Source organism: Gymnogyps californianus, chromosome 4, assembly GCF_018139145.2.
Source record: "Gymnogyps californianus isolate 813 chromosome 4, ASM1813914v2, whole genome shotgun sequence".
In the NCBI taxonomy this organism is placed as follows: domain Eukaryota; kingdom Metazoa; phylum Chordata; class Aves; order Accipitriformes; family Cathartidae; genus Gymnogyps; species Gymnogyps californianus.
This window is the reverse complement of record NC_059474.1, coordinates 74,725,940-74,753,565: the sequence shown is the minus strand read 5'-3', so window position 1 is coordinate 74,753,565 and position 27,626 is coordinate 74,725,940. Positions and strand designations below refer to the sequence as shown.

At 38.2% G+C, this 27,626-nt stretch overlaps 1 long non-coding RNA gene across 1 annotated transcript in view; it reads left to right on the top strand.

The window, feature by feature from the left end:
* LOC127016018 (uncharacterized) overlaps positions 1-27,626 on the top strand; it is a 260,108-nt gene that overhangs the window by 147,993 nt on the left and 84,489 nt on the right. The gene's annotated exons all lie outside the window — the stretch shown is intronic.

Here is a 27,626-nt window from a genome sequence, read left to right as displayed (position 1 = left end):
ATTCATGGCACAGGAAAAATCACACAAGATCCAGTTGTTTGAAGTTGAAGCTAGGTAAATTAAAATTAGGATTAAATGCATGTTTTTAACTTAACGTACTTCAGCTATTGAAAGGCTTTTTTTGAGGATGTGGTGAAGTCTCTAGATTTAATTTATTATTTGAAGTCTGTAAATTTAAGACTGGATGTCTTTCCAAAGGTGAGTTGTAGATCAAACAGAATTTTACGGACTGGATATAAAGGCTACCGTAGGCTCTTTGATTTGTCGTGCAGGAAATAGTTCTAAATTCAGCTAACTGCAAGCTATTGCAGGCAAAACTATTGCTAAACTACTACTTGATACTTTACATTTAGTGAGCTATTAAAGATGGTGCTGGAAAACGCTAATTCCCTTTCTTCCATCATCAGTATGCTGGGAGCGTGTGTAAACAGCTCTCCTGTGGTGCATGTGAGACTCTAATTGTTCTCTCATGGGAACCCAATTCCCCCTTATTTTTAACTCCCTAGTGTGGCATTTTACTCATGGAAGAGATAAGCCCTCAAACTCTGGTGAGATGAGCAGGGAGCCCTTACTAACTTGATTATACACAGCAGGAAAAAAAAAGGTCACTTAGTGATCCCTGGCTTTTGCATTGTCTGTAGTACCAAGCCAGAGCGAAGAAAAGCTGCTTTTCCCCAACTATCTCTGAACACTGAAATTATTTCAGCTAAGCTATCCAGGCAGCTATGAGAGTTGAGACAGTCTTTTCCAGGTTCAGCTGATCTATAGCACAAATATGGCATGCAGACTTCCACTTAAAAGCTGTTGATTGGTATTGTTTTGGTAGAACTATAGTTTGTTAGTTATGTGTTTAATTTTACATAAATATTTTGTGCTCTATCTATTCATACCATATGACCAGTTTAATGTTTTAAAATGTTTTTTGTTTTGTAGGAGAACAAAGCAATTCCATGAGATTTAAGCAATCCAGAAATACTCTTGAACAGTAACTGCTCATTTCAACCCACAGACAGAAAATGGCTGAGTTGTGTTATGAGAGTAATAGGATACATTCAACTGAAATCAGGATTGCTCCATGAACAAATACCAGAAAGGATAAATTTGCATTGATTACAATTAGTGTCAAACTGATATCCTAGAAAATGTAGTCTTAATTACAGTGACAGTTTAGCAAATACTTAAGCACATGCTTAAGTATAATTAAGCATATGCTTAGTCCTTCATTGATTTGGGGCCTCTTCACTGGAATGTATGTACAGGGCTGGCAGCCTCACTGGTAAGTTCTGCGAAGTACATAACTGCTGGGCTCAGATTCTGATTTGTTTTAGTGTTAGAAGAGAAACTGTAATTCATTATGCAGTTACTTAGTCAAGAGTTGCAGTTCCTGCTGGCTGTGACTGTGTCTAAAACACGAAGATAAGCACATTAGGAATTACCTTAAGTAAAAAAAAAAAAAAAAAAATTCTCTGGATATTTAATCAGGTTGACACTAATTTTCTTCTGTAGAGGGCAAGGTCCTAATTCAAGTCAGGGACAAATATCCGGGAGGCCTTCCCTTTGCAGTTGTCACGATTTATGTAGTGTTGTGTTGTTAAACATTAGGATTTCTGTGTGAATAATCATAGCAGTAGGCACATGGAGTGTTCCTGTGGTGCTGGAATCTTGACTTGATTTGATGGGCAGTGTTTTTTAAATCCAGATACAATACTATTTTATTGTTTTATTAATCTTGCACATTTCTTTATATCCTTATTTCGTATTTCTAATGTGCATGATAAGAATCCTGAATTAATGTATATTTATTTTTAAGGCATTGTTCATAAAATCTGGGGTAGTATGTATACATATGTTACAAGGAAGCAAATAACCACCCTCTGTTTAAAAAAAAAAAGTATTGAACACTGGGATCTTATTCCTAATGGTCACTTTATATTACAACTTTACTGAGTTTCGTCACTTCACTTCTTAAAGCAAAATGTTAATTGAAATGTACGCTTTCATTTATTTACATCTTTGAGATTGGATTTTCAAGGCTATTTCTTGTTATTTTCAGCCTATAACTGAGAAGTCTCTGAATGAAGTTAAGATTAGAGGCCATCTCAATATATTTAGTTTTATATTGATGCCCTGTAGTTTTTGTTATTTTATGTCTTGGGGTTTCTTTAACATTCTCTGGCATTATACCTTTCCTGATAATTTTTCATCCTCAACAAATGACTTCTGTTGATGACCCTGGCCTCTTGTGAATATGGAATTAATGAGTGCATTTACTTTCATTCATGCCTCTGCTGCCAGCACATTATTTTTGCCGTCTCTCTGAATCTGATCTGTTGTCTTCACACTATTTTTAATGTGGTTGGGGAAAAATCTTTTCTCAGCTTCTTGTACAGTTTATGTCCATTTTCCATATTTGGCTTATCTTTCCTTTCCTCATTTCAACTTCTACCTGTTTTATATTATACCTGGTATATAATACCTTCTTATTCTTGATTACATTATGCAGGTCTGATTTCATCCAGGCTGGGATCCTGTTTCCTCTCCCACATACTCAGCCAAATGAAATGCAGAAAGACTGAGCATATTATGCAGAAATACCCTATGAACAAACATTTCTTCTTTGCTTTCACAAACTCTTCACCTTCTTCAAACTTGTTATTTCAAACTTTTTTCCTTGGGTTGGTTGGTTTGGTTTTGGTTTGGTTTTTTTTTTTCCCATTTTCTGTTTTAAAAGTTCAAGTTTTACAAAACTCAGTCCCTTTTGATGCTTAATCTCTTTTGGGTGCATATTGTAATTTGTATCTCCTATGTTACTACAGAATAAGCCGGTAATTTGATTCCCACCCCACTTTCTTAATTAGGAAATTGCTTTCTGTCGTCTTCTGAGCCTAGGAACAGTGTGATTTCTAATAGCCCTTTATTGTGCATTGATTTGTATCATGGTAACTGAAAACCAGCTAATGATATAAAGGAAACTTTTCCTTTCATAAACCTATCTCACTGACGGAGCAGGCTGTATGTGGCATGCAAATGATCAGCTTGCTTCTTTTGTTATTTGATGTATAACAGGTTTTAATCAGTGTTTGAGGAAAACTGCTATAATTGATATGATCAATGAGATGACTTTTATCTGTTTTACTTTTGTGCCACTGTAACACCACTGATTTCTAAAGTATAATTGTATGCATACATTGATCTAAGTCTGATGGAAATGTCCAGGCAAGACACGGAATTTTACAGGTAACATGAGAAATACATTTGGGAGTCCGATGACATTGAGAAGTAGTTTTTTGGCTGGATGAAGGGTGTGAAAGAATCTCACTATCAAAAGCAGAGCTTTACTTAGCTTGTCTGTGAATATCCCTTTGTATCCTCAATGATTTGATTATGCCTCAGATGAGCAACGTGACATGCTATTGCTGATCAGAACCAAAGTGGGGGTGGTTCAGTGTAGCTACACATGTAATCAGTAACGTTTTGTCTGCAACTAGATCTTTGACTCCAAAAATAGCAATATGTGGCACTCAGTGGAATACATGCAGATTTTGCTTTTGCTCAGCGTCCGCATTTCGGGTACCTCTCTGATGGTGCCTGGATTTCTCTGGGAATCTGAAAGGAGGTGCTCTTATCTATAGAGAATAGACTGATGCTGCTTTGTACATCAGTAACGTGTTCAGACTGCACAGGAGAAAAAGAATAACCCTCCCCCCACCCCCAAAACAGTACTCTGTATCTAGACAGTGGCTTTCTGGTGGTAGCATAACATGGTGATCGCCTTAACATTGCGCTCTAATCAAGACAGTCCAAGTTTTAAAATCTCATCAGCATCAGCTGAGTCAGCATCATTAAAGATCAACCTCATGAGTAAACCATGCTTGATTATAATGGCTGATATTTATAAGCTTGCAGTGGGGGAAAAACAGAACATTTGTTAATCTGCTAATTCTGAACCATAAATCATTCATTTTTGCTCTTGAGTACACTGCATTTTATCATTTACAAGTTTGCATCTTTCTAGCTCTTTTTCAAAATCTTAATGCAAGCAAGTTAGGCCTCCAATATAACTGTATAGGAATGTATAACTGAGAAAGGTATTGCTGATACAAGTGTACAGAAGCGTTTCCAGAGATATTGGGACTGGGGCAAAACGAGACAATGTTTTTGCTTCCTCCAAACCCATAATTCTGTTTTATTTAGCATTTAACTTGAAATGACTGAGAAGTTTTTAAAGCATTTCTATTCAGTTGTGTCTAGTGAGTGTGTATTTGAAGTTGTGGATCCCCTGTGATGCTGTGTTTCCTCAGTTGTATTGTAGCATGAGAGAAAAATTACAAAATTACATTTGGCTGATATCCTGAAAGCTCTTGAAGAGAGTGGAAAATTGGCTTTGAGGTACAGTTATCAGTTGTGCTATTTTCAGGAGAATATTAATTTGATAAATTTCACTCACAAGATTAGTGAATAAGTGGTATCCTGTCTTCTGCTCATTGTAATATACTTTGCAAATTACTTTTCTTTCTAACTGGAATGATGGGTGACAGTTTTCTCCTTGTGTGTTTGTATGGCTGTCTAGCTAGACAGGTGGCTTTTACTTTTGTGAAGACTACTAGTAAACACATGAAAATTTAAGATGTAGCACTTAGGTTTTGGTTTGAAAGAGTTTAAAAAAAAAAGCTGACAAAGGCTAGGCAAAACCAATACTGTATGAAGTATCAATTTGCTCTCACAGACTACTCTGAATATGAATATGAGTATAATGTCTAATGTTAACCTTTTCATCTGTCTTTGGTCTTGTTTTAAGCATTTGAGAAGAACTGGTAACTGTTAATCTGTCTTAACCTATCTATGTTTCTTATCTCCGCTAGTGAAAAAAAGTGCTTCCCACTCTAGTAATACATGTTTTCTGACACATCATAATTACCATGATACATGTTGCACTGACTAAAAATACCATCCTTTAGTATGTATGTAAAGGGACTTCTCAAAAGTGGGTGTTATTTTAGGCTTTTTTAAAACTTTGAAAATATCTGTTCAGCTGTAAGACTTCCTTCCAAGGGCACACTTCAGAAGGATCTTCATTTATGGAAGAGGATGTTTAGGAATATTTTTGTAACTCTGTTACCCCTGATGCCATAGTCTTGACCACAGATAATAACAAACCGTGTTGGATCCTGCTGAATGATGTGGTTGTTAGGGCTTGTTGCAAACCCTTACAAAATTCTCCAGGTGGGCATCAAAAATATAACAGTGGAATCCATACTGTAAAACTCTGGCTGAAAACTTTAAAGTAACCAAGAAGAATATGAATATTTGAAAGAAGTTTTGCTGGCTGAGATTGAAAAGTAAGCATACTCCTCTATAAATTACTATTTGATACAAGTGGATTTTTGCTGTTTTCAAAAGGACTTTGGTAAGATTGTCTGCTATGATCAAGACATATCTCTAAGATTAAATGTTAAAAACTGAAATGGAATAGAAGGTAAAGAAAAAATGCGCTTTGACACACAAAACTAAAATGTAAATGATTATACTTCTGATGAAACAGCCCACAATGTAAAATGTGTGTTTGCTTCAGTTTCATTTCACATTAGTTAAATAAAGCTGCAAGGTTCACACTTTCTTTAGATCATTTTATGCTGATCTATCAGTTTTGTAAAGAGCTGTACTCCAGTGGGTAAAGGAAATGTTGTACTCGGTCAAAGCTAATAATTGTTCATCCTGACATGGCATTAATGAAACAGATTCTATTCCAATTACAAATGTATTTGAAAAATAGTGTGGCACTAAAGCTCTCAAAACAAAAAAAGTGGGGTGAATTTTGGATAGCAGTTGAAGTTTTACATCACAGGTTTATTTTGCTTATTGCATTGACCAATTTAATTTTGTGTAAACTAAATGTATTTTCGTTAATTCATTACTGAAGTGATAGCTGTTAAGTAGGTTAGAAGATCTTTGAGTAACGCTTTTAAGTGATAGCAATATGTGCTAGCTTTGATCAGTGTTTTTTCTGACAGATTAGTTATTGAGGAAAATAGGAAAAGAGCAAAACTTAAGAGCAATTTCACACAATTTGATTGAAAAGTTAGTTTTCCTGTTCTTTGTTGCTCTTGCTCTTTCTTAAGAACTTCCCCTGAGTTCTACTGCACGTGAAGTTGATTCTTAGGAACATCTCAGGAACAGAGTATGAGCTGATATAGTCTGGGACACTGAGGCCAGTCCTTTTCCATCACAAGCGCTAGACATGCATATAGTTCCACAAGGGCCTCTGTGGATGGCAACCCTTCAAGCCACAGGGCACAGATTTCCTCCCTCCCTTTGACCTTTCTACTGTGCTCGTTTGCAGTCTATAGCTAGTCTGGGTCTTGGAACAGTAGCTCAAATTTGTAGCAAAAACTGTAGCTGCCAAAGGAGGAGTGCTTGATCAGTGAATATTTAGACTCATATAAACTTAAGAATATTTGTAACACCGTCCAAGTGGCCTGAAATAAATCTCATAAGGCCAGTGCCTTAAGGATAAAAATACGGAGATTACTTGGTACGATTGATATGTAATTAAGCTTTGTTGCAATGGTGGGCAACAAAAGATATAGGATCTTGGATAGAATGTCCAACTGATACCTCCTACCCTCTTCTTTATGCTTCAGGTCTGACCAGATTTTCCCTTTAATGGGGGGGCGGGACAGGCAGGGACCAGTCGTAGAGCTGACATCTTTGCAAAGGAAGGTATTTCTCCTGCCTGGGCTCGTCCTTAGTATATACTTACTTCTGATAGTGGCTTCTGCTTTACCTCTTTTTTTGGTGCTGATATGCATAGTTTAGTCAAATCTGCAGCCCACAGATTTCAGACTAAGAATGGACCTTGGACAAATAGGGATGACACAGTCCTTTTGAAGCAGCTCTGATTTATTGGGCTGATCTACCCCAATTGCATCCGCCTTCCTCTGATTTCTCCAGTTCCTTGCTTCCTGTGTCTGTGCCAATTGAAACTTCGCAGAACTGCAGAAGTGGCAGCCCAGGGCGCCTCTTCTTCCTTCAAGCCACTTGCAGCCTTAGAATTTCCCTAGAAGGGAAAAAAAAGAAAATTCCTTTGCATCTGTCAGCAAGTCAGTTGTTCAGATACTGCAAGTTTATTCATCGTTTTGACAACGTGCAGGATATTACTCAATATTGATGTTCTTCCCAGACGATTATAAAAGCAATAGGTGTATTCAATTAGTAAAGCAAAAGAAAATCAGCAGGCAAGATTTCTCTCTAGTTTAATCTCCCTTCTAAAATATAGGAGAGGTTGATTTGTTGTCCACCTACTAAAATAAAAATCGGCTTAGCAATATATAAGATAAAGTCCTGTTACTGGGTCATAAGTATACTCAGATTTGGACATTCCAAACTGAATATTCAGTCTGCCTTTGACAGAAGGAGAATTTTGCTTGGGAGCAAGAAATACTTGAAGACAGTAAAAGATCACTGCAATGGATGGGAATCTTTCTAATCAAGGCCAGAGTGCAGAATGGCTGGTGGAGCCGTGCTCTGCAGGTTTGACAGCTGTAGTTTAAGTTGAAAGAGATTGCCAAGGCATATACCAGCTAGTAGCAGTAGAGGAGAAAAGGGGGTGTAACTACTGCAGATTACAGACTGCCACAATGCCTGATGTAAACAGAACTGAACCAGTCTTCTCAGTGAGTCTGGAAAAGAAAAGCAGCCAGTGCAGACCACATGACAAAAATCAAAGCAGTCACACAGAGGCACAAGTTGTCGGATGCTGTATACATGAAAACAAAACAGAACAGACCGATGTAAGAAGCACGTTGAATTGTTGGGTAAAACAGAAAGATACTTGACCTTATGGAATTATAAAGGGATATGTTTAATGTAGTTGATACTTCTTAGTGATTAGTTTATCGCTGTGAGAAATACATTTTTCAAGTAAAGAAATGTCAATTTTATGATTAATTTAATTTCAGCAATTCTCAGGGCTCTGATCACATGATAATGACTTACAAAAACTTAAGAGTGCAATTTCAGTTAAAGATGTGCAGGTGGTAAGAAATCTGCATATTAAAATAACAAAAAATTCTTTAAAAATATATTATTTTGAACTTCTTTAGACAGTATTTTCTGTTTTCTCATTATCATGAGGTGTTTGTCCTTTATCCGTCTTTCCTAAGTGGTGGTGTAGCTTCATATACAAAGTGTTTTATTGTACATTATATAAAGGAAATTGATGGTGTAGAACCTGTTTCTAAACAGGTGAAAAAAAAATGCTGTAGGAAGCCTTATTTATGGTGAATAAGTATGCTTGGGTTAAATTCATCTGACTTGTTTTCCATTCTACTTGCTAATAGCCTCTGTGGTATTGCAGAGATAAAACAGCGTAAGTGCTTTGTTTTGAAGGAATACAATAGCTGGCTAGCAAATTATATACAAAAAATAATAACGAAAATTTTCTAGCGGTGAAAAAAAAATCTCAAAATTCCTTTAGGCTTCAACCTGTCCTTCCCTGGGAGGAATGGTATTATCAAAGAGTTTGTCATAGCTGAAGGGAACCTGCTCCTTAGAAACATACAGCAGGATGGGCTCACTAAAATATTTACATTTGTTGAGCAGAAAGCTGATTTTCCACAAGTAAAAGAGATTGCATGATACAGCCATTGGATTTTTCCAAAAAGAAGAGATGCAGACAGAACTGGTAACCTACTCCTCTAGTGACTGGAAATTTTCTCACAGTGCAGGAGCCACTGGGGCAGTGTAATTAAATATTGAGGTCCCAGTTGTGAAGTCTAGATCAAAAATAACATGTAGGTACAGACTTTTCTTTCTCTATGTGACTGAAATCCTAAAAGTGAATGGGATTCAGACAGACGGCTGCAATGAGGCTGGCTGCAGTCAGTTCCAAACGTGGGCACTGGGACTGTTGCTTTCCAGAAGCTACAGAAGGAGCCAAGTCTGGCAGCCATAGATTGTAGGAAGTCTTAACTACCTTCTCCATAGTCTTGAGCCTGGACACTGTAGTATGTACCCAGGCTCTTGTCAGGGCATAGGAGGAGGGCCAAGTATTATAATGGGGAGCACTTTTACATCATTAATGCAGGAAGAATCAGGTAAAGGTGCCAAAAAAGAGTTAAGTAGAACAATAAATTGGTGTAATTAACAATTTAAAAAATGGAGTCATATAACGGAACATTAAAGAAAAAGTGATTAAAACAATGGAACATTTCCCATGTTTAACCAGCATGACTGTTGCCAGAAATGTTGAAGACTGAACCCCGAGCAGGAAACGTGATCTTAAAAGTAATTTTATTTTCTCTCTTCTGGTGTTTTAGATGGGTTCCTGAGTGTCTACCCAAATCTCCCTATGGGAGAAGTGCTTGTGAAAGCAGCATCAAAATAGAAGAAAGTGTAATGTTATAACTAAATTATAACTAATAAAGTATATAGACCTGTCGTGGTTTAAGCCCAGCTGGCAACAAAGCACCACGCAGCCGCTCGCTTACTCCTCCCCCTGGTGGGATGGGGAAGAGAAAATACAACAAAAAGCTCGTGGGTCGAGACAAGGACAGGGAGGGATCACTCACCACTTATGGTCCCAGGCAAAACAGACTCGATTTTGGGGAAAAATAAACCAATTTAATTTGTTAACAACCAAATCTGACTAGGATGATGAGAAATAGAACCATATCTTAAAAACACACCTTCCCCCCCACCCCTCCCTACTTCCCGGGCTCAGCTTTGCTCCTGATTCCTCTACCTCCTCCCTGCCAGCAGTGCAGGGGGGCGGGAACGGGGGTTGTAGTCAGTTCATCACATGTTGTTTCTGCTGCTCCTTCCTCTTCAGGGGGAGGACTCCTCACACTCTTCCCCTGCTCCAGCGTAGGGTCCCTCTCATGGGGGTCAGTCCTCCATGAGTTTCTCCAACTCAAGTCCTTTTCCACGCACTGCAGTCCTCCACAAACTGCTCCAGCGTGGGCTCTCCCACGGAGTCACGGCCTTCTCCAGGCCCAGCCACCTGCTCTGGCGTGGGTTCCTCCACGGGCTGCAGGGGAATCTCTGCTCCGCCATTAACCTCCATGGGCTGCAGGGGGACAGCCGGCCGTCTCACCACGGGCTGCAGGGGAATCTCTGCTCTGGCGCATCTCCTCCCTCTCCTCCATCTTCACTGACCTTGGTGTCTGCATGGTTGTTTCTCTCACATACCACTCCTCTCTTCACTGTAGCTCCTCTTCTTCCCTCTTCTTCTTCCTCTCCTTCTCTTTTCACTGTAGCTGCTCTTCTTGTTCCTCCTTCACCTTTTTACTCTCTCTCTTTTTACTCTCTCCCTCAGCAGTCTTTTCCCCCTTCTTAAATATGCTATCACGTAGGCGCTACCACCATTGCTGATGGCCTGGCCTTGGCCAGAGGCGGGTTCGAGTTGGAGCCAGGGAAGCTTCTGGTAGCTTCTTCCCATCGCTGACTGGCTCAGCCTTGGCCAGAGGCAGGTCTGAGTTTGGAGCCGGGGAAGCTTCTAGCAGCTTCTCACAGGAGCCATCCCTGTAGCCTCCCCCCCGCCCCCCCCGATACACAAACCCAACACAAGACCTAATTCTTGACTGACTTGTTTGAAGTCAGATGGTGCCTAACAACTGGCTGGTGCTGGCAGTTGTAGTCTGCTTGTCTCAAAGGTTCTCTGGAGTTTTGCAACTTTAGCAGTAATTAAGAGATGGTTTAGGCTTAAGTTACTTCTCTATTCTTATAACTAGGTTATAAGAGTTAACCCTTATCCTGCAGGGTTAGTTCAAGTGCATCAACGTATGTTAACGCTAATTGTCAGCTAGGCTAACATAAGTTAAATTCTACAGTTGGTAATATGTGGTACCTAAATTGCAAACACATTGAGACTGGAAGGGACCTCTGGAGGTTGTCTGGTCCAGCCCCCCTACTCAAGCATTGTAGAACTCACTTGTTGATAGACTGAGCCGGACTGGAGTGGGAATCCAGATCTTATTTCTAGTTCAGTAATGTTCTGGTTACAGAGTTATAAGTGTTTCCATCTGGACAGTGTGTTCTTTTCATTTTTTGTTGGATTTCATATTTTGGTTGGATTTTTTTTAGCTTTGTTTTTAAAGTAGAAAAAAACATTTTCTTTAGACAAAAATCATCAGAGCCCTGAAGGTAAGTCCTGTTTAAATAGATCTTTAGCTTTTCCTATGGACTTAACTTTTACACAACTTAGGTGATATAAGAGGACAGGTGATTATCTACATTTAGAAAGTAATGTGGTTTTTATTCCAATTTATAAACTAATTTTAAGTTGCGTTGTTCTACACTATTACTCATTTTCACATATTTCTTTATGCAAATCGTAGAGCCACTGTGCAATGCTTGCTACACAGTGGAACTCAACAAATGACCTTCTCTTGGTTCAAAAAGGAGAAGAAAAGACTGACCTCATCTGCTTTAGCGCACTGGGTCCAAACTTTGCATGAAAGAGATGAATAAAATGCTTTAGAGTGAATTAGTTGTGTTAATACTGTATTAGAAGAAAATACGAAAAGTCAAGGTCAAGGACAGAAAGAAAACTTCTCAAGCTCAACAAAGGAAAACAAGTATTCAATAGGCAAGCAGAGCAAAGACCAGCAGTACGCAATCCTGGAGAAGTGTCATGATAAATAGAAGGGGGAGTACAGGCGGAGATTTTAAAGTATCAGTTTCCAGACCCTGCATGGTCTGGAACAAGTTCAGGATCAAAAGATAAACTGAGCAATAAGTAGATGCAATGGGCAATTGTGTAATGTTGTGATGCAACCTATGCTAGGGATAGTCTGAAGTGACAAAGATGTCTCTTTGTCTCAGCCATTCTGACTTTGCTGAGGAATTCTTCATTTCTTCTCAGGGATCGGAACTCTGCTAACTTTTAAACTCCCTCATTCTGTGCCTTTTCCCTACTTTCAGTAGTAAGAATTTAGAGTGGTCTCCTAAAAAGACACTAATATACATGAAAGGTTGCAAATGAATACGAGTAATTGTCCTTTCATCTTTCACACACTGTCATGCTAACACAAATCCATTGGAATTTTAGAAACTCTTGTTTTGAGAAGATATTGTCAGGCTCTTAGAGAAAAATCAGAATCTTAAAATTGCTAGATTGCACATCTAATCACAGCTGCCTTTCTCTTCCTAAAAATTTTAACATTATTTCAACATGAAACATGATTTCGAAACATTACAGATACCTCTGTATATTTTCTGTATAAAACAAAGTTTAACATAGTTAAACTAGGGATGTAGTGTAGGCATTAATTCAAATTGCATCATTAGCTCCACCCACGTTATCCAGTATACTTTGGTTGTCATGGATATGTTCACCAAAACCTGAAGTGTGTAGGGAACAAATTTGCTGGTGAAGTTTACATAGCATGTAGTGGTGTTCCTGTAGACTGCGGGTGGCATGGAGGGAAAAAAAAAAAAAAACAACAGCAACAACCAAAAACCAACTCAAAACCAAACCACAACTTTCAACCAAGTTACAGTAGTTAGTAGTGTAGGGAATTTATACACAAATACAAAGAAAACAATAGATTAAGCACGTGGAAAGTATTTCAAGAGCTAGTAAGAAAGACTTTTCATTACATTTTTAGATCAGACTTGTTTCAGATAACTGGGATGTAGAGTGCAAACAGCTGAACGCTACCACTTATGTTCTATGAGTTTTATGATGCTCGTGGCAGAATGAGGATAAGAAGTGTTAAACACCTTTTGAGGTTGATTAAATACAGAAGCAAACCTGAGGAGTTGATGATGGCAAAACCCGTTTATTGCAAGTATATACTATTACAACCATTAGGTTATTAGATAAAAAAATTCTGATCTGTCTGGAACATTTGTTTTTCTTTGCTACTTATTTTCCATTTGTAATACTATGGATTAAGGAGTTAAAGATAAATGTTTTAAGAAGCATAAGTAAGCATGCTGGGTACAACTGAAACTTTTCAAACAGAACTCAAGTATTAGATAGTCCATATGCCATATTTTTTAAAAGGGGAATGAAGTAGTAAATCCTTGCTTCAAAACTCTAAGTCCCTAAAAGTCAAGAGATTTCTCCCTGGATAGATCTAAAGCAATGTGACTAGACTTGTTTGGCCCAGTACCCTCTCTCTCTCTCTCTCTCTCTCTCTCTCTCTCTCTCTTTTCTTTTTTCAAATACATATGCTGAAGAGGAAGAGAATACAGGGAAGTATCATCACTTTTTAGCTTCAGTATCACAGATGCATTTCTGGTATGTATACTTGATTGCTAGCTAGATAAATGGAAATTAACATTCAGACCCAGAGTTCCAGTTCACACTGTCCCCATCAAAGAAAAAGAGGCAGGCAGCAAGTAACTAGAGGTGTCCAAAGGTATTTCTGTAAAAAATGCCAAGGGCAGAGCTAAAGATACTCTGAAGGGCAGTGGTAGAATTGGTTTTATACTGAAAATCTGATGGGTAGGATAGAAAAAAAACCCCAGCGTTTAGTTATGGAAGTACTTCTGCAAAATATTCAGTAAGGAATAATCTGCCTTCTCTCTCTCAGCACTGCGTGAACAAAGAAATCTTCCTACTCTGCTATGTAGTACTCTCCAAATGATGTTATGCTCTGCTAACATTTCCTTTAGGTTATGTAAGCTTTTGATAAATACAGAACACTGTAGGATTTATATGAAAATTCCTGCTTACAAGGATTTTTTTTGTACCCTGCTGACAACTTTTCTGAAAAGTGTTTTTTAGCAAACAGCAAAACCTAATCTGAACAGTAAGTGCTGCCATTCATAACTGGTGGCAAACTAGATATTTACAAGGAGTGGATAATTTAGCCCAGTGCATACGTACAGCAAGAAAACTAGTTCCTCATAACACTTTGTATCTCATTTTTCTGTGAAGTCCAGGTTATATGGTGGTGATGCCCTGATATCTAGGATGCCTTCATTTGGCCATTGTCCACTTGAATTCTTACCTTGAACTTAAACTATTATGGCATTAGGATATTTTGATTGAAATAAAGCTGACAAGATTGTGACCTATGTATAAAATGTTATCATATGCTATTTTGCCAATATGCTTTCAGCCTGCTGTGTATGAGCGCTTATTTCAACCACCATCTCTAAAACGCAGCCTGTTAGAAAAAGAAAGCGAGATTTGAAACTGCATTTTGTCTTAAGTCTGTTCATAGTGGTCATAGCGTCCTGGCTTGAGGGTCTGGGCTCCGTGAAGGATGTTGGAGGTGGTACCTTGTTGGATAGCCATGTCCTTTTTCTGGTTCCCCTAATGTAACAGACCGTACGTACACCATTTGTAGGTTTTTCGTTTGTTTTTAGGCAGCAGAAACATAATTCACAAAACTATAATGTAAACATACTGTTTAGTTAGTATGGAAATCATAGTTTTTAGCTGAATGCAGTCTGAATATAAAATGTGATCCATGCGTCATTGCAGCTTACAGTCCAATTTCTTCAGATTACTATGGCAAAGAAAATATATATAGCATTTCAATGGACAGGTAGATATTCCTACCGGGGCAGATTAAGATGATAAAGTGAAATCTACAGAAGGGGTTTCTGCTGAAATTGATAAACAGGCTATATTTTCCAAATCTGTACTATTCCAGTATTTACTTACTAAACAAAATATTTATGTTCCCAATTCTCTTAATGTTATTCCTTAAAGGAATAGTAACTCTACTAGGATGAAAGCATGCTGCAAGGCAGTTGCAACACAGCTCTTCTCTGGTGAGGGCAATATGATCTGTTGGCAAGTCTGCTCATTAGTTTGTGTCTACCTTCATTGTCAAAAGTGAGGTATTTGGAACTTCGGTTCCCTCTTCTCTGTTTTATCTTAGCTCTGATATTTTAGCATGATGAAACTGCAGGTGCATTGCTCCTGTTCCACCAGAACCTAGGAATGGGAATGCTAATGGTGTTCAGGGCATTCCTTTCCTGAATACGCATTCACATGACGTGCCTCCACACACAGTCTGGCTGCTGTCTTTAGACTGGCACACATAATAACTTTAATCGTATTGCAAATGATCATTTTCCTAGCTTAGTCTTAAGTGCTCCATGCTTTGTCACTGTAATAGCGTTTTGGACAAGCTGTTGCAAGATTTCCTGTATTTGGCTCTGTTGTGAAGGCCTACAGTATCCACAAGAGGAAATACTGTTTTGATTGAAAACAATTGCACACACCAGGAGAGCTGTAACTAAACACTAAGGAAACTGTAAACACTTTACAATATAATCTCATGACACTTGGAAAGACTGTGTCCTTAGGCACAACTGCTGTTGATATCATGAAAGTGGAGCAGCTACTGACTACCAAGCTCAGGAAGGAGCTCAGAATTAACCTGAGTAACAATAGTGCATCTGACTTGCTGTCTTGAGAATAGTTTGTGTCTGTAATTGTTCAAACATGCACATGAATGCTTGGACACATTAACGAGTTCAGGTTTCTACACATATTTAAAAAAAAATAATTTTGGTTCCAGGAGAGGGTAATACAGTAGTACTTGGCATATTTATTCCAACCTGGCTTCAGCAAAGAATATGCATATTATTAAGATCATATTTAAATTTATTTAAATCAATTTGCATTAAAGTTTCTGTCAAAAGTAAGCATGTGCTTAGAGATTGTCAGTTTGGCTCATTTTATGTTGAAGAGGGATGGAATGCCTTTCTCCTTTCTCCTGTGTGGAATTTCTCTATATTTGGGAGGGGAAGTATAAAGTTGGGCTATTTACTTGTTGCCCAGGAATTTGTGAGAAAAGTATATTGTGTGGTTTCAGAACTTGCCTCAGATAATTTTTGTACTGCTCATTTTTGAATTTGGAAGCAGAGCAAGTTTGGTGGTAATTGCCCCTAATGCTGGCTTGGCAACTGAAATGTATACATTTTGCACACTTCAGCGATCTTCTCCCTTCCATCTTAAAAACATGAACGTTAGCTGTCGTAATGCTGTTCTTTAAAACATATGTAAACAAGAATTAAGATACAAAGCAGTGAATTGTTTGCACAGTGGAACAGCATTGAGTGTGAGAGAGAACGTGCATTGTAATTGTTTTTTTTCACCATGGTTAAAGGATATGGTTTTTTAAATGTGCTTTTGTCAGCACAGTCTGATTAGTAGATTGGAGTTTTTTCATCTTCTGGAAATGGACTTTGCAGGGTCCAACTTAATCCCTAATTGGATATTTGTTAACATTAAAGAGGATACAGTCTGGCACTATTCAATATTATGATTATTCATACATAAATTTATAAGATGTTATCATTGTAATATTTAAGTGCTGCATAGATAATTAAAATGTTTATTTGGAGTAGGAAAGTAGTTTCTATTTCAGATCACAGTTACATTAAGCCACTAGGAAAAAAAAAAAATGCCAGTGCTCATGGAATATTAGGACTACAAGCAATGTTTCTGAATAATGTATCTACACAAAATACACTGTTAAATCAGTGCACTGTCTTCTGCCCAGAGACTGCTAAATTTGTGCAGCAAACAGCTTCAGCTCTTCGAAGTTTTTAGAAGGTGGAGAAAATGATCATACGATGATAGAAAAATAGAGCTGGAGAAGACCTAAAGAAGTGATCTGGTCCATACTTTCTCCAAGGGTAGACTCAACTGTATATAAATTTCTTTTAAGATTTTTTAGTATTGGAGACCTCTACAGGTAGCATTCTGTTCCAATTTTTAACTAATTGCCTTTAAGAACTAAGTTCTAATGACCAAATTAAATTTTCCTCCTTTCAATTTTATTCCTCCTTTCCTCCCCATTAGATACGTTAGATGGAGGTATTTATTTGGGTGAGTATTAATTCTCATTCCTGCAATCTACTTGTTTGAAGACTGTTACCGTATCATCCTACAGGATTTTTTTAGATGCCTGATGCATCCTTTCTTGAAATTTGTCTGGAAGCTTTTATAATGATTTTTTAGAAAGTTAATACTGTGAATATATACAACCTTTACAGATACCCTAAATGTATTCTTTCATATGAGTTTTTAACATATATAATACTTTATTCCCACTTCATTCCATTTCTTTTCTGTGAAGTCAGTAAAGATGTAATTATAAACAGATTTAATGAAAGACGTCCAAATATAAAATGACTGTTAAAGTGTTTCCTGTATGCATGCTGTGCTTTCTTTTTGACTGTAGCTATGCTGGCTGTAGCCAGAGTCATGGTTCTGTGTCATTCTCCCCTCAATACCTTCTTCTTTTTATGGATGTTTGTGATGCCCCCTTTGTGTTTACCTGCCACATCTGTTGAGATATTGCTTTGGCAATGAGTGACAGTCTATGTGGCAAGTTGAGGATCTTAATCCTTGTTGGAATGATCTTTTAGATAAGATGACTTGCTTTCTTGGAGTATAATGCATAAAATGACTCAATGAGTCAAGTAATTGTTTTCAACTGGAAGAGGGGAAAAAAGGGGATACTTTGCAGGAGCTCTAAGTTTAGTTACAGGAGAGAGAAAGAAAAGAGAGATTTTCCACTTCCAAACTTCATACTGTTGGAGGGTGAGAAGGTAAACTTCTCCCTCTGTATCAGGCTTGGCTCTGTGCTGCAGTTGGAGATGTGTTACAGTCATGTGGCAAGACTTCTCTAGCCCAGCTTTTGTTTAGCTTTTTGAGAATTTTACAGGCCTGTGAGGACTCTGGTAGCTGGTTATGTGGCATTTTAAGTTAACTTTGAAGTTTATACTGCTTTCCCAATTACAAGTCTCAAGGTCTACATGCCTCGTAAGGTTTTCTAGTCCTCCCTCACCTTTATCATGTTTGTTGATATTTGGGGGAGGAGGTGTCAGAGTTCACTGTTGTTCCAGACAATCCCTGTTTTCCTTTTCTGCAGAACGCAGTTGTCAAAAATGTTTGTTAATTCTCTTAAATACCTGATACTAGTCCTATTAGTTTTATATATATTCTAAGCAGAACGGAACCAGTTTCCATTTTGCTTAGAATCTCATATGCCCCCATGTGTCTTAAGAAGATTGAAATCTGGAATAGAGCTTTTTTTTCTCTCCCAAGATTGTTTGTCCACATTAAACATGACAACTTTTCATGGAATGGGTTTTGCAGAAGAGTGTACACTAAAAAAATACATTGAGCCTTTGGAAAAGAAATGAAGTATAAAATCCCCTCTGGAATTCCCCCCAAAATGGAATTTGTCATTTACGTGCTTTATTTGATTTTATTTATCATTATCTTCCTAAGTAAATTGCCATTTTAATTTATTAGCTTTGCTGACTTCAAATTTTAGCCATTGGATTGAGTTATGCAATTGTGTCCTAGATTAAGGAAATGTTTCTATTGTAGATAAAGATTGGGGAGGACGGGGGCCTATTTACAGAAAATGTCTATTCTATTTGGTGAGGAGGATTAGTTTGATGGGTGGGGAGCATTGGTTTGTAACTGAGCTACTGCCCTAGGGAAAAGCGAATGCAAACAAAAGACATTTATGGACTTCCGTGTGCGTGCATCAGCCTTGTTCTGGAATGACGTTCTCAAGTTTAAATGAGATGACTCTCGAGAGAAGAGCATAGAGGTGCATCCTGAGTGTCGTGGTTTAACCCCAGTCAGCAGCTAAGCACCACGCAGCCGCTCCCTCACACACACCCCGTCCCCCCAGCTCCCAGTGGGATGGGGAGGAGAATCGGGAAGGAAGGCAGAACTCGTGGGTTGAGATGAGAACGGTTTAATAAATAAAGTAAAATATAATACTAACAATAATAATAATGAAATCTAATAATAATAATGAAAAGAAACATAACAAAAAAAAGAAGAGGGGAAAAAAAAAAGGAAAACCCCCAGTGATGCACAATGCAGTTGCTCACCACCCGCTGACCAATGCCAGAGCCGCAATCCGCCCCTCCTAGCCAACTCCCCCCTGTTTATGTACTGGGCATGATGTTCCATGGTATGGAATACCCCTTTGGCTAGTTCGGGTCAGCTGCCCCGGCTGTGCTCCCTCCCAGCTTCTTGCACACCTGCTTGCTGGCAGAGCATGGGAAACTGAAAAAAAATCTTTGACTTAGGATAAGCGCTACTTAGCAACAAGTAAAACCTCAGAGTGTTATCAACATTATTCTCACACTAAATCCAAAACCCAGCACTGTACCAGCTACTAAGAAGAGAGTTAACTCTATCCCAGCTGAAACCAGGACATTGAGCAACAACACCGTGTAGCTGGGGGCTGTCATGGTTTGTATCCTCTGTAAACTGACACAACAGGGAGATCCTGTAACATGCGTTCATCAGTGAGTTGTATATTACAGTAGAGATTTGTAAGATTTCATAACATTAGAGGGAAAGAGTTACAGATTTTTATATAAGGATTATGTAAGTAATAGCACAAAAAGGAGAAGAATGTGGCTAGGGCTTATGGTGAGGGGAGAGAGGAAGCCTAGGATGTGGTTTGAGTCCTGCTGTTTAAAAAAAAAAAAAAAAAAACAAAAAAAACCAAAAACCACCACAACATGCTCATGTAATTGTTCTTGTTTTGTTCATCTTTTAATTTAAGAGCAGAGATCAGAGTTTTGATCTGCAAAGATCTGTTTCTTTTGTACTGAATGTAATGTATCATCAGAGCACAATATGTTTACCCATTCTAAGGAATGGTTGTATTCAATACTTTTAACCCTATCACACAGCAATTCTCAAATTGTGACTGTGGCTTCCCTGGGGAGGCTCTCATCTCTACCAAGTGAGATCCAAGTGGACTCGAGGAATGTCACCAGTATGTCTCCTTTGTTGATTTTCTCGAGACTTAGTGCAAGCATAACCTTGTAATGAGGATTCAATCATGAATAGAAAATGGGAGTCCTGAAAAGTTCAAACTTTTATAACTTTACATATCTGAAAAACTTAATCTTGAGCTGTTCTTCAGTTTTTATGTCCCTAAGGATCTGCCTGAGTCCCTACCTAAGGTCCCTGTTCTTTCCATGTTTCTTCTCAATGTTTACTGTGCTTTAAGTCTTTTGTAGTGTTCTGATTAATGGTTCCATGTCCTCACTGCCACCTTCAACTCCTTTATTACAGTAGAAACTTTCTTGTGTAACTGGGGAAGAAATCTGATAGACACTTGAAAAAAATTTAAGGAGCAGATTCACCAAATCTCTGGTTTCTGGCTTATCTAGAGAGCCTGGAAATCGTAGAATCGTAGAATGGTTTGGGTTGGAAGGGACCTTTAAAGGTCATCTAGTCCAACTCCCCTGCAATGAGCAGGGACATCTTCAACTAGATCAGGTTGCTCAAAGCCCTGTCCAACCTGACCTTGAATGTTTCCAGGGATGGGGCATCTACCACCTCTCTGGGCAACCTGTTCCAATGTTTCACCACCCTCACAGTAAAGAATTTTGTCCTAATATCTAGTCTAAATCTGCCCTCTTTTAGTTTAAAGCCATTACCCCTTGTCCTATCACAACAGGCCCTGCTAAAAAGTCTGTCCCCGTCTTTCTTATAAGCCCTCTTTAAGTACTGAAAGACTGCAATAAGGTCTCCCTGGAGCCTTCTCTTCTCCAGGCTGAACAACCCCAGCTCTCTCAGCCTTTCTTCATAGGAGAGGTGTTCCACCCCTCTGATCATTTTTGTGGCCCTCCACTGGACTCGCTCCAACAGGTCCATGTCTTTCTTACACTGGGGGCCCCAGAGCTGAATGCAGTACTCCAGGTGGGGTCTCACCAGAGTAGAGAGGGGCAGAATCACCTCCCTCGACCTGCTGGCCATGCTTCTTGTGATGCACCCCAGGATATGGTTGGCCTTCTGGGCTGCGAGCGCACATTGCCAGCTCATGTCCAGCTTTTCATCTGCCAGTACCCCCAAGTTCTCCGCTGGGCTGCTTGCAATCCCTTCATCCCCCAGCCTGTATTGATACCAGGGGTTGCCCTGACCCATGTGCAGGACCTTGCACTTGGCCTTGTTGAACCTCACGAGGTTCACATGGGCCCACTTCTCAAGCTTGTCCAGGTCCTTCTGAATGGCATCCTGTCCCTCAAGCACGTCAACCACACCACTCAGCTTGTTGTCATCTGCAAGCTTGCTGAGAGTGTACTCAATCCCACTGTCAATGTTGTTGATGAAGGTATTAAACAGTACTGGTCCAAATACAGACCCCTGAGGGACACCACTCATCGCTGATCTCCATCTGAGCATTGAGCTGTTGACCACTACTCTCTAGATGCGACCATCCAACTAATTCCTTATTGACTGAACAGTCCATCCATCAAATCCATATCTCTCCAATTTAGAGTCAAGGATGTTGTGGGGGACTGTGTCAAAGGCCTTACAGAAGTCCAGATAGATGACATCCGTAGCTCGTCCCTTGTCCACCGATGTAGTTACTCCATCATAGATGCATTACCTTAGATTATTCACCATGCAACAACGGTGTGTAGGAGATGGCTGTAAAATGCACTGATGTGCTCATGGAGAGGTTCTTACCAAAGTGGCAGTAAAAGTTAAGTACGCATTGGTGCCAGAATTGTGCTACTGTCTCTTAAGTGCTCAGGTAATTCATGGGAATGGATGCAGGTAGGCAGGCATGCGACATGCATAATACACAGGATATGAAGAAACCTTTTAATGAATAAACCATTTAATGCTTTACCAAAAGTAATACAGGATCCTCTGTCTTCTACCCAGATATCTAGGGATGTGCATGTCATTACATATTTAAGTCTGGCAAAGTGACCATGCTCTCTGAACTATACTGTGTTCAGTCGGTTTGACTTGAGTGGAGCATTTCCACTTTTTTGTTTCTTTTTGTTGTTGTGTTGCTTTTTTCCATGGCATAATTAAGCATAAGTGTACTTTTGTATTATAATAGTGCTTGTATCTCTTCTCTTACAGGACTTAATAAAGCTCTCAGACTATGAAGGAGGTTTTAGTGTTAGTGCAATATATTGCTAATTAGTATATTGTCATATGTGAATAGAGAAGTGCTTTCAGTTTTGGCTCTTGATAATAGTGAAACAATATGCAGGTATGGCCTCTGATTAATGCCACTCAGTTTTTCAAATATATCACTAAAAGCCTGGGTGAAGTTATATTTACATGTGAATTATTACCACCATTTCAAGCATGTGTATTTCAAGTATTCAAAAGGATATCGATACTTTCTTTTGAATTAGTCAGTAGGTAACGTTGCAGGTAGATTCCATCACTGGAAGAAATTGATGATTGATGTTTCTTTTTGCATGTAAGGAATAAAAAGGCTTGGTTTCCTCAACGCCAGGACTTGTCTATCTTGACTTCTAGCCAAGATTTAAATGAAAGTTCCTTTCAGTTTTCTGAATGCCATGCATCCAGGTCTTGACTCCTCTGTTTGTCTCAAACAGAGACGGGGGTTGTGCCAACTGTAGTTCTAGCTTAGGTATTTGTTATGCCAGTACGTGGAAAACTCTGCGGTTCTCGTGTGCGCGCTGCCCAGGCTTGTCAGGCTAGTCCCTATGTTTGTAGGGGCCTTCAACGGCTTTCCCGCTTAAATTGAATGGGAGAATTGCTGAGGTGGTACTCAGTTTCTGTGATCTAACCCAGACCATAAAAAGAAAAGGAGTTTTTTAGTACTATTTTCTACCTATAAATAGAATTAAATATTCAATAACAGAATTGAAATATTACCAAATCCTGTTTTATTTCTAGATTGGCTTTTATTTCATGTCAGCTGTCAAGGCAAACCTTTCCTACTGCTACACTCTGTGCAATGTTTTGCCTTGAGAGGTGGAATGAATAACAAAAAGATATTCCATAAATCTGTCACCAGCATAGGTAAAGTACCCATGGTTTGTATTGGTTTTGTGTGTATTGTTTCCTATAGATTTTTGCTAAAGTACCTCTTGTGACCTGAAAAATGTAATCTGTACTCTGTGAAGTATCTTAGAGAAAAGTTCAAACTGTTTATTTAAAGCATTTCAGCATAGTTTACAAGGAACCTTCCAGAGGTCTTCTGTTTCATCTTTTTCCATAGGAAAAGTAAAAAAAAGAGATTATTTTAATTATTCAAGCTATAGCTTATGTTACCTGTTTCTTTTCTTCTCTGAAATGGAGCTGCAGAAGTAGTCAGAAATGTTAACCTGTCTTTGAGAGAAACCCTCTTAATAAACAAAAGACATTATAGGGATGATTGCAGGTAATCAGAGGAATAGGTTTATGAATAATTTTCATAAGTAAATACATATACACACACATATGTACACATTCACATATTCTAAGTATATGGTGCTCCAATTAAAAGTGGACTAGGACTGAAAGAAGGCAATTCAAATGACAGAATGTACTGTTGCTGTATTTGGAAGAGGATTGTGAAAATGAAAATCTGAACAAAATAAGGAATGTCTTATATAATTTAGCAACTCTTTAGCATTAACCAATGAAGTCGGTTATTAAATCTCCCAATAATCTAAAAAATGAGAGCAGCTTAATGTTTCTTTTATTCATTCTTGTCAAAGAAACATTTATCTTCTATATCTTTTTGGAAAGGTAATTAGACGTAATAATCTGTCATTCAAGTGTGTATTTACTGTCTTCTGTCAAGCAACATGGCGTTCTGCCAGTGCCTCCTGCAAATCTAAGAGTACTACTGGACTTTTAACAGTCTTAATATCTATTGCATGAGGTATAGTTCATATTCTTCCCTAAATCTGGGGGTATGAAGAAGATTCTTGTACAATAATGAGGTGAACTGTTTTTTAACACATAGATTGCATTGCGATTTGAAGTGACTTCGGTTGACAGTGGTGAAGAGATCTGCAGACAGTTTTCCACTGGCTCAACTGATCCATCGTGTTTATTGACCAACTGTGTATGCTGTCTGTGAGCTGGAACAGCTTCTGAAAGAATCCTGGATCCCTTATTGCTTGAATTAAAAGACTTTATTTTGTAGGCTCGATTTATATAATTTTATGTTTTGCAGGCAGTAACAGACTCATAAAAGCCTTTTGTGGTCTAGCCACAAGAGGACAAAAAGCCACAGTGGTACCAATGTGGGTTACAGAGGAAAGGAGGTTTAGTTAGAGGACTTATGAATTATGGTTTTTGAAGAGTAATTACTTGAACTAGCCTATTTGATTATGCTGATGAATTTGTGCTTTGATATTATGGATGTTAATATCCTTTAGCTCTCTATGGAAGTGACCTAAAATAATTCTGGTCCCTTTTAATGACTGTGACTTCATCAAGCTATTGTGTTCCCTAGAAATTACAACTATCAACCTCAAAGGGACAACTCTGAAAAGAGTGCATTTTCCTGCAACCAGTCATGGGTTTCAGTGCCGAGAAGATGAGAATAGGCATAGCTATCACTGGTTTTAGACAGAAGTGCAAAATGCCTGATATGATTCATCTTTCCTGCAGTTAACAAAGGATAGGAGAGAAAAGGGAAAAGAAAACAGAGAAACAAAAACCTATATTATAATCTGTGCATGGAGAAAGTGATTTGCTTTCTTTTTATTTTCAAAGCATTATCACAGTCACAGGCTCTACTATTTGAACTGAGATAAAATAACAAAATGCAGAGCCTATTTAATTAACTTAAATGGATTTTAATTTTCATATCCAATCTCAGTAGTAGAGACCAAAACTTTATCAAAATTGTTTTTATAGGATTAATCCTACACTTTAATTCCAGTAGGCCTAACCTATGTACTGAGATTTTAAAATCTCGTCTGTCTTTACTCTGGGCAAAACAATGTCCACTACCTACCGTTTAAATGCCTGCTTATTCAGTAAAAAGTTCTTTATCTTAGTTGACTCAGTGCTGAACTTCTGTCCTCACTACAAAAGTGGATGTACTGTTAACATGTAAATATTCTTTCAGGGTATCAATGGAGATAATGCTAGTGCACTCCAGCAGGTCATGCAGATTTTCCTCTCTGGGTTACGAAAGCCTGATGCAGAGTAGCTTGCATAAATGATACAGAGTGTGTCAGAACTGCAGGAGAATATTAATAAAAGGCTGCAAAAATTCTAAGGTGCCACTGTACCAAAACGTACCAGTCACTTCTGAATCCCCTTAGCAGATGATGAATCAGAAGAAATGCTTAATAACAATACAAATTTGAAAAAAACCCTACAGCTCTGCACTGTGGCTGGCAACTTATCCCCTGATTTTGTTGGGCCTATCTAGTTTCTCCTAAAGCTTCTTCTATAAGCAAAGTATACAGATCTTGCTCTGAAAATCTGAACTGGCTTGCTCAATATATATTTTTCCCAGCGTTGATTGTCTTTAAAGTTGTACATACAATGAGTATGAGAGGGAGAGTTTGCTCTGCATTTGAGGGTGGGGTGTTTGCTCTTGTTCCTTTGTCAGGTTGGTGGTGCTCACTCAACTGTGGTACAGACAAGGGGAGGAGCGCAGGTGCGTTTTTTGTAGACAGTGTCCATGCACAGCTGAATTTGCTGTTCCATCTAGTCATGTCTCTTTTTTCAGTGTTCTAATGGCATCAGTATATTCATATTTATTTATTGCATTTTAAATTACTGTGAACACAAACTTGATGGCTTTTACATTGTACTGTGGGGTTGACTGAGATTTACCCCAAGATCTCTATTATTCTACTAATATAATTGGCCATTTGTATCTTTTGCATTCTTCATCCATTGTAAAGGCAAGCTAGGAGAAGGTATTAAGCAAACTAGGCTTGCAGAGAATACAGTGGCAATGATAGAATGATTCTTAACTTCTTCCAGTAAGAAAGGCAAAAAGTAAGAAATATTTAGAAGGCTGGATGTCAACAAGGGCAAATCCAGTGACAAAAGGAATGCAATTTGAAGGTAAATAAGGTAAATACACATTTTAGTTTTATTATTATGCTATATAATTTTGTATCGTACCTCTTGGTGGTTGCTTGATTAATGAATGGGAGAGAGGCAGTTTTCATATTAAGATATCAGTTATGCACAAATATTTTTCAGTACTTTTTTTTTGTTCTCAGAGGGCGGAGGCGGCCCATCTCAGAACTAGATAAACATTCCCTTCAAGGTATTTAAAACAATGAAAAAAAAAAAAACCAACTTTGAAACATTTGCCAAAGTAGAACTATCTGGGATTGCTAATTTGCAAGCAAGATGTATGCATAGCATTTTTGCAAGGCATTTAATTTTTGAAGAACTATTATTTGTGATGTTACTCTGGATTGCTAAGGATGTATGTTTAATTAAAAAAAAAAAGTTAAGTCAGGCTTCTCAATATGAAGGGTCAGGTTCTGAAACATTTTCCTGATGAAAAATGTTTTAATTCCAATATAGTCTCTTTCAAGTGAATAGGTTTACTCATGCAGTGAAATGCAGTTGAAGGTGAGTAAGGGTATGAAAATCTACTCCTCCTTGCTGTGAGGTGTAGATCTATTCAACACGTAGTCTTCATGGGCTCTGTAGCACTTCCTAAACCAAAAAATCTTTTGTAATATTTTGCATTATTTTAAAATGTAGTCCCTTTTAAAAAACCAAAACAAAACAGAAAAAATCTCCAGGACATCAGCATTTGAGATCCAAATGTGCCATCTGCTAGTATAAGTGAATGTGTATAACACTTGGGAAATGCTGTGAGACAGCCTTTCTTTCAGTAGCACCCACTTAAAGATGGTGCCTTAAGGCTATCATTGCTTATTTAATGCTACTCAGACTTCTGTGGTCTGAAAATTAAACTAGAATTCTTGTAAAGGACAGATTTCATTGTGAAGACTCTTCTTTGGTTTTGGTTTGCTAGAAGAATAACACCTCTTGTAGGATTTTTATAGCGCTTTCCCATGCTTCCTTCATAATAGTGTGGTGAAGTAGTAAGCGATGTTTGCCTTGGTTTGTTACAGACATTAAAATAGGTCATAGTCTTTTAAATTCAGAGTTTTTAAAGTCATGTTTAATCTTTATGTAATGGAATCAATGACAAATTCCAAATGAAATGTTAGAAATCCTAAACTGAAGGACTTCAAGTTTCACTGAAACTCTTCCAGAGTGTCCAGGCCCAGTATATATACTGCTTGCTTCTATTGAGAGGTCAGATACTAAACAAAGAGAGTAGACATTGGAAGAGATGGGTGATAATCACAGCTTCTTACTCATTTAGTTGAAAACTATTAATCAGACTGTAACAAAGTAATTTGTAAAAATCATTAACTGAAAAAGGCTAAATTTGTCAACTGAATCATTCCTGCAAACTATTGACAATGACCTTTTGTCATCAGATTTTAGTTTTCTCATCAGCTGTGTTTAAATATAGATATATACACATTTTTAAAAAAACACCACAGAACACACATGTATGTAAAATTGTATGTTACTCTTGCAAGTCTGCATGTGTTGAAGAAATGAATCTGAAGCAACAACAGTAATTGTCACAAACTCATGTGAATGGTTGTACCACCTGGCCTCCAGGAAGGTTTCCTGCGCGTTTCAGCTGAGGTGTGCCATGTTTGTATGTAGTGTGAAAACAGCAGGATTTGCAGATCAGAGCCTGCACGGGAGACAATGGAGTATTGCTTTGTATTCCCTACACGTCTAAACTGCAAAGTGTTGGCATTTTCTTAAGTTAGTAAAGGTTTGCTTGCTCTAATAGACAGCAAAACAACTGTTTTGTTCTTAATTCAGTTCCAAACACTTGGGTATGAAAATAAGAGCTGGAAAGTGTCTTAAC